The following is an 8,695-nucleotide window of genomic DNA, read 5'->3' on the forward strand; positions in this document are numbered from 1 at the left end:
TTTTCAAAGCAAAACAAAGCTGTCCCTTCAACTCCTCTTATTTGTAAAAAATTTGAATTGTCAAATAATTGAATTGTCAAATTATGGAATAATTGAATTCATTTGGCTAGTTCTTGATCTCAGAAATGAAGAAGTGTTTCTGCAGTGCCTTGGGTTTTATTCTGAAGCTTTAGCTACTCCTACTGTTTATCATCTCCAGCAGAAGCTGTAGGTTGAAGTTTTTTTGTTTTCTTTGAGGTTTTTTTTTTGTTGTTTTTTAGACAAACACATTGTGGCTGTTCTTGAGAAGCTGAGAACTTTTCTTGGCTTTAGGTTCCTAGGTATGTACTTTTCTTGTACAAGACTGGTATTTGATATTTATATATATAACTTCACGCTTACACAGTGATACCTGAGGGAGTTTACCAGCTGGTGCTTCTTTGAAATTCAAAATTCAACACTTTGAAGAACTGCCAAAAGCTTTTTCCTAATGTGCTGTTTCACTGTATTGGCCTGTGATTCCTCTGTAACTATTTCTAAGCTATTCTTGAAAAAAGCAATTTTTGTTGTCCTACCCTTGAATCTTCGCCTTATCTGAATGAAATAATTTGGAGGTGAATTACACCTCTATTACACTGTAAGAAAACTAAATATGAAACCTGTTTTTATCTTTAAAATACAGTCCTATTTGTGTGGGCTTTTATGCTGAATTAGACTGTGCAAGTAAAGACATGCCTTGATGAGCCTGAGTTAGTAATTCACAGAGAACTGCTCAAATGAACCACTGCGGTGAACTGCACATATTATCTATCATTTATCAATGGCAAACAAGGTAATTTTCTATGCCTTGTTACATTGCTATTCAATGTGTTAAACAGCTTCTTTAAAGCAACATGATTAGCAACTTTACAATAAGTAGTAGTATTTCCTGTTTGACTCAAACAGTACCTATGTCAGCCCTAGATTAGAGGTTAATAAATATCCCATGGGAGTGCAGTGATTCTTCCTATATTCTATTCAGAGGTTTTTTATTTTTTGGTTGGCTTCCCCCCACCCCCCAGCCTGCCAGTTCCTGGTTCAGCCTGAAGCAGGATTTGGCATTTCTCAGATCAGCATTTAGGGGTTAAATTACATAACTGTTAGATTCTTAATACAAGCTTTATAATATATTTCCAGTTGCAACATGAAGTCTTGTACTTTCCATATATTTCATAGGACTGGATGCTTTTTTCCCCCTTCGTTTTTTGATCTATGCAATAATGGGCCATTTTTACATTTCTCATGTAATAGTTTAAGTTTGTGGGAAAAAAAAAAAAGGAGCATAATCATCTTCAAAGACCTCTTTTCCCCCTCTAGCTACCTGCTTTCAATATTTGTAAGTGGATTTGATAGCAGGCTTCTTTGGGAGGTTCCATATAGTTCTGGTGAAATACAGTGCCCATTGAAGGCAGCAGCTTTGCCACAGAAAGCAGGAGTCCTGATTTTGTATTTAACTTTTAGAACTTTTATAGCAAACTTTTAGGCAAATAAAGTAACAACCAACATAAAAATTATTGCAAGATTTAATTTATAAACTTTTACTGTCTCCTTCAAACCTAAAGAACTCAGTAAAGCATCTTAAAAGTGGTGCTCACTCCAGATGGCAGACTAGTGTCTAGTTTAGAATTACTTTTTGCAAGGGTGAAGATATGCTTTTAGATACTGACATGCAAAATAAGAATGGAAAAGGGGAGGCAAAAATCAAATCCTGGCTACTCTTTACTGATGCAAGAACTGGAGGACAAAAGGGGGAAGAAAAAGTGCATGAACACCAAAAAATATGTATCAACAAAGTGAGGCCTCAGGTAATACCTGCTTCAGAAAGAAGAGGAAAAGACCACCACCAAACAACAAACTAAATAAAACCCACTAACCTGCTCATCTCAAAAGGATAATCTTCTATATTATATCACTTTCTCAGCATGATGCTGGATGAAAAAGCAGCTGGACCTTTTAATGGCTGTAATGCAGGTATCTGGAATAGAAACATTCTTCATCAAGGCCACAGAGAGCTCAAGCTCAGGTGGACTACCGGCAAGTCCTACTGCAGGCTTTTACACAGCCAGTTATCTGTCTGGACAGACTGTGTCAGACAAAACACAGGGAGATTATAAAGTCTGAACTTGTGCATTTAAAATGAGAAGATTCTCATGGCATACAAAGGACACAGCGGCATCTTGACCTAGGAGAGGCCCATACAGAAAGAAAAACAGGTTCTTCTATAACTGAATCACAGACACAACTTTAGATGAGAGTTTGGAACATCTTCTAAGGGAAGCTCTGCTAAGAAAGAATCCTACTGAGGCTTCAGCAAAAGGGTCTCCTACTTTCCTGGCAGAGAAACCTGTGTCTGAAGCAGGATCTGGGAGCAGCAGATCATGGAGCAGTGCTGCAGCTGCTCCACAAGTGTTGCACCTCTGCACTACTGAGTGCTGGTGGTGCCCTGAAGAGAAAAAGTGCTATCTATGAGACAGTAGCTGTGGTTGAGGCTGGGTTCAAAAGCTGATTTAGAGCAGTAATTACTGCTTATCTTCCTTTTATCTTGATGCTGGATGCAAAAGCAAAAGGTAGGGCTTGCTGGAGCCACCCAACTCCAGTTCTCACTCAAGTCTCATTGTTGAGAGTAAAATTCAGTTATACTGCTGCAAAGCCACTGCAAATTATACTTTTATCAAAAAGTCAAAAACTGTTTTAGACCATTACAATCAGTTCAAGTTCTGAATCAGATTGAGTTCTGAATGTTTCCTGCCAAAAGACAACATCAAATAAACATCAGAAAAATGACAGTTACACTGAACACCAGGAAACGTGGGCAGCAGTGTCTTGGAGATACTCCTCAGAGTTAACATATCCTGGGCTGCATCAAGAGGAGTGTCGCCAGCAGATCCAGAGAGGGTATTCTCACCATCTACTCCACTCTCCTAAGACCCCACCTGCAGTACTGCATCCAGCTCTGGAGCCCCCAACACAAGAGGGATGGAGACCTGCTCAAGCGAGTCCAGAGGAGGCCATAAAGATGATCAGAGGACTGGACATCCCTCCTATAAAGACAGGATGAAAGAGCTGGGGTTGCTCTGCCTGGACAAGAGAAGGCTCTGGGGTGACTGCATTCCAGTACCTAAAGGGGGACTACAAGAAAGCTGAGCAGGGATTTGTTACAAAGGACTGTAGTGAAGGACAAGGGGTGATGGCTTTAAGCTGAAACAAGGTAGGTTTAGATTAGATATTAGGAATAAATACTTTACTGTGAGGATGGCTGTCCAGAGAAGTTGCAGCTGCTCTATCCCTGGAAGTGTTCAAGGCCAGGTTGAACAAGACTTTGAGCAACTTGGTCTAGTGGAAGTTGTCCCTGCCCATGGCAGGAAGGTTGGAACCAGCTGATCTTTAAGGTTCCTTCCAACCCAAACCATTCTGTGATTTTATGATAGAACCCGCTTTAAGGTATGAAAACCAGCAGAAGGTAAACAGTGATAATCAAATGCTACATATAAACCACAAAGCAATCCATTTTGAAAAGAAAAAAAGGTGTTAATAAGGATACCAAGAACTGCGGATAAACAGACTTCTCAATACAGGAGCCTACTATGATCAGGGTTTAGATTTAGTGAGGTTATGGAGGAAGAGATAAGGTCTTGCAGTTCCAGTCACATAAGCAGAATTCTTGGTATGAGAACCATTTAATCCAAACCAGACGTGAGTGAGTCACCAGAGGCTAAATTCTTATTTTCCAGAGCTCACACAGAACTATTAAATGAGGAAGCACGTATCAGAACTGTGTATGCCAAAGCCTGCATAGATAAATGCTGAAATACGCCTCACTAGTCCCCAGGGTAAAGGCTGAGGTAGGCAAACTGCCAATTGTGAAGATGGCTCCAAGGGCGTTCTCTTATTTACAGCTCTTCAGAGTAAGGTGGCTGAGGTCATGCACGAATATTCTGACAATTTAGAAGGTAAGCTGTTAGATCACAGTGCACTATTTCTTAAAAAAATAAATCTGTAATGCCAGAGACCTCTTACTCAGAGACATTAATATGTCTCCTTTTTAGTGAAAAATGGACAGCAACATTTGTTGTTACCTGGCCACAGCACTACTTTATACTGGAAACAAAAATACTAGTTTTGTTTGGTGAGGTTTGTTTGGTTTTAGCTTTAGTAGCAAGCTTATTGTTCAGCTGGAGAGCAACTGATGCTGCTCTTCGAATCAAGAATTAAGAGATGGAAAGAATCCCTTTGCAGATGTTCTGAGACTTGCCACCAACAGAAGCCTAAGTGCACTAGAGTGAAGAAGGCAGTGTAAAAATTACACTTCTGCACAGCAATGAGTGCATGTGCATGCTTACACAGCATTGTGTCAACAAGACGTATCCTCACTCTGCTCACCTCCCCAAGCAGGACGGGTGCATAACAGGGAAAATAAACCACTCACCTCTAAGCAGGACTACTCTCTAAATAGCCACCAGCCCACCATTTGTGAATGTTCAGAACTGTCGGCATTTTTAATTAATACCTGGTAGAATATTTATGTTTAAAGCCCATTTATACACATACACACAAACATTCCTAACAGCCTCATCTGAAATCTGGTGACTGAAATAGCCATTGGTGTGTATCATTCTGCTTCTTTAGTGTTAATGTAAGGGTTAAACAAAGTGGTAGCATCCACAGTTGCCATGTGTTATTCAGAGGTATAAGCCTGTAAGTTTTCACAGTTTGATGGCACTAAGCCTGTAATTTCGTTTGTAACAAGAACCTGGAAGACTTGAGGTACAAGACATCACTTGGGAAACCAGGTGTGCCAAATATGAAGGCATTTTATTCTCACTTGGATGAGTGACAAGGTTGATGTGGAGCTGGGATCTCTGCCAAGCAGATGTGCTCCAACACGTCAGAGGGGTGGGAAAGCAGCAACTGGGAAGAAACCTGACTGCTTTGCAAGCATCAAGTCTCCAGCCTTCCTTTGCAAAGTGTCTCATTGCTGTGGAATCAGGCACAAGACTGGAATGACTTCCTGTATCATCAAACCTGAATCTCTCTATCCATAGGCACCCTTCTCAGGTGATGGGAATTTTTGTACTGTATCTAAAACAAACAGCCCCCTTCCCTAGTTTTCATTTTAAGCAAGTCAATTCCCTACACCAACACATAACCAGGAATGCATACATTAGCCACAGTCTGATGACAGCTGGCCTGTGTTCAAGCCTTCAACCTCCTTTAATGATTATCGATGCCACCACTATTTTTAGGAGGGACCCCTTGCAGCACTACTCCTTCATGCAATTGGGAGAATAGTTCAGTTCATAACCAGCTACCCAGCTTATTCATATTCTAATGCTGGTTGCTGGCACACAATTACTCCAGAATTAATACTTCTGTAGATTGTCACTCATTCTGGTTGATTAAAAAGCGTCAAGCTTTTAGACTTACCAGAGCACAGAACAGAACTTGCCAGTTACTCTTTAGTCCTGATCCACTAGTAATAGCCAGGAACTTACAATGTGGAAAATAAGGTTTTACCACTACTTGCACAATAATGGTTCGTTATATTTTTAGAATTTTATTTACTTTCTTCTGCAGCTAGAACAGGGGTGGCACAGTCATCCAGAAATGAACACAGCAAAGGTTTTTCTCCTTTTCAGTCAGAAACTTGTTTTAAACAAGCACACATAAATGTCTATGCCTTTCAGCTTCAAAGCAAAGTACTATTAGCAAACACAGAAAGAAGATATTTCAGCCCTCCAAACCAAGCACATGGCAAATGGCTCTTCTCAGCATTCATTGTAGCAGTTTCATCAGCACAGAAATAGCATTTTTGGTTTCTTATAGCCAAGAGTCGTAAAGATTTCAACTCCCCAACAATCCATCATTCCACTTTTATCTGAACCAACAAGATACTACCACAGCTGATTCACAGGTGATAAGAAAACTCAACAGTAATGAAATACATTCTCCCAACAACTGGCTGTATTTGTGCAACTTCTCCATTTGCAATCAAACATGCCACAGGCTTCTTGGATGTGGCAATCCTCCTCTGAAAGTGTCGCTAAAAATGATTTAAACTCTTGCAGAAACCAAGTTTGTCTCAGGCAGAAGAGAGGCATAATGAAAGCCTGTTGACAAAAAAGACCAGCTATTTTTCTGAAGCTGAAATTGTACCAACTCTCTCAATCAATTCAATCCAAAGACATACTGAGTCTTTCAGTCCAAGTCTTTCAATCCATCCCGAGTGAAAGTGGCAATTGCAAGTTGCAAACACAATTCAGACTTTCTGAAAGTGAAGCTCAGTAGATTAAATACAGCTTGAAAAAGAGACATCGACCTAAATTATAAGAGCTATTTGAAACTGTCTGCAGGTCACTTTAAAGTATGATGCCAGGGTATGTATGTATTCCAACATTTACACCCACAAAAGCAGGCAGTCTTGGAATGTAACACCTTGATATTCAGATTTGTCTTAGTTGTTTCACAATACACACAGTGCTTACAAAAAAAAGTTATTGTAAAGCTGTTTTCATCATGTGCTCATGTGGTCTGGAAGCTGTTACTTCCCAAGAGGAATTCAAATGGCTTTAAGCACCAAAATTAAGGGGAGTGGGGGTGGAAAACACAAATATGGCATCCTTGTATTTTGTTACAGCAAACCCCACGGTTGTTTATCTGTAGCTCAAGTAATGACCAAGTGAACTGAAGCAGTGATCTGTACGAAACTGAAACGAGGTATCACATTCAATCCAAATAAGCAGACCTCATTTTATAGCAATGTGATCAGCAGCTACAATCTGCATATATACTACAAAAATCTAGTCAGATTCTAGTCAGAAACATAAATATTCTGAAACAGTTGAAGGCTGTGTGATTATTTCTATTCCATTGCATTAAGGCACAGTGCTACACCTCCTGCCTCCTGTACAGCAGGTTTGCAACAGAGCCCAACTTGGTACTCCATAGAAAAAAATTAATTCAGCAGCTATGGGTATTTAGAGTGAGAGTATTTTTTCCAATCAAGTTCAAACTCAAACTTACAGCCATGAGCATCCACTTCAGTTAGTAGCTATTAACAAAATTTGTGTGAAAAGTTTTAGAGGGAAAAATGTTCACAATTGCTTCAAAGTGAATAATGTTAAATAGTTAGCCCTCAGGTTTATCAAGAATTTTCATTCTCCCCTCTTCTAACAATACTCACATTATGTTCCAACCAGAAGAGGAAGCAATCACATCATTAAGCACTGAAGAATGAAAGGAGGGAGAAACTACATACTTGTGTTGATAGTGCTTTTATTATACTACTCTAAATGGCTTGGTTTGTGTATTAGGATTGAGACTAAATACAAGCATGCTCTATCTATTCTCTCAGTGAATCTTTACCTGTAGCCTACAAAGATTACTGTGTGTAGGAAGGTAGGTAAATTAAACTACACTACCAAGGCTATTAAAACCAGTTTTCTTCCCCCCCCCCCACCCCAATGCAGCATCAGTTCAACATAAAGTTCCTCACACAAGAGCCAAATGCTTTCATAAACTAATTTGCCATATACAAAAGTTGGACTAATTTCACACCAGTAGCATGATTTGCATGGTTTTGTATTCTGAAACAGCTGACTATAAACAACCTGTTTTCCTTTGTACTAGCAAACTGGGCACAAAATACAGCTGCAAATTTCCACACCGAGACAGAGATTCATTCTTCTGAAAAACTGGAAGATCTGGCAAGATGAACTGGCAAAAGCAATCGCTTGCTAGCTGAAAAGCATAAGCTTTACACAAAGACACTTTCAAGTTTCTACACACAAAAATGTCCGCTATTTCAAGAAAATGCCTGACAAAAAATACCACAAATCAGCACTTCAAACTTATTTCTTCAATGCAAAATGCACAGAGGCCTGTAACCCCAAAACTGCCTACCTCATACACCTCAAAATGAGAATAGAGCCTGCTTTAAGATAGGTACAGTACAATGCAGTGGGACTGATCTCACTATATCAGTACTTTTTTTTGTCCTTTCCTATTCTCTCATCCCTCCTGCACCCCACGTTAAAACTGCAGCCTCTGATAACAATAAGGCAGCCGACAGAAAGGGGAAGATTATTATACCTTACTGCAGAAGATAAGCTCCTGTAGGGCTGATGCTAATTGTTTTTTTAATATCAGGAACAATTTGTAAGCACTATTAAGCAGCCTGGAACTGCAGCACCTGTGCAATACAAGGGTGTTCCACTGCAGAGTACTCTTCACTAAGAAACAGGTAGAACTCCTTAAAAATGGAGCTACACATAATCATCAAGACACACGAGCTTCTTTGTACTCAGCTAATTAATGGGGTAGCTTTTTTCCATCTCCACTCTTCAGCAAACTATCAGCAATACCTAAGCTCTGACTCTTACATCAAGAGAACATTGGAGGGTTTTTTCACCTGTGCAGAAAGAGGCAGTTTACCAGAAGGCTTCTTTAATTTCAGTTTAGGGGATGAGTAAGCCCTAGTTCATGCTTCAAATAAAAACCTTTTCAGCAAAACAGACTCAAGTACTCTCAAGAAACATGGAGGCAAAGACATCAGTTTCATATCAAGTGGTATAACATGAAGAACAGTTTTGCAGTCACCCTTCACCCTCAAGTATATACATGCTCCTGCATCACAAAACCATACAGGCTAAAGGATTAATTGGCTCTGGATCTTTTGACA

The sequence above is a fragment of the Melopsittacus undulatus genome, chromosome 4 (assembly GCF_012275295.1).
Source record: "Melopsittacus undulatus isolate bMelUnd1 chromosome 4, bMelUnd1.mat.Z, whole genome shotgun sequence".
Classification (NCBI taxonomy): Eukaryota; Metazoa; Chordata; class Aves; order Psittaciformes; family Psittaculidae; genus Melopsittacus; species Melopsittacus undulatus.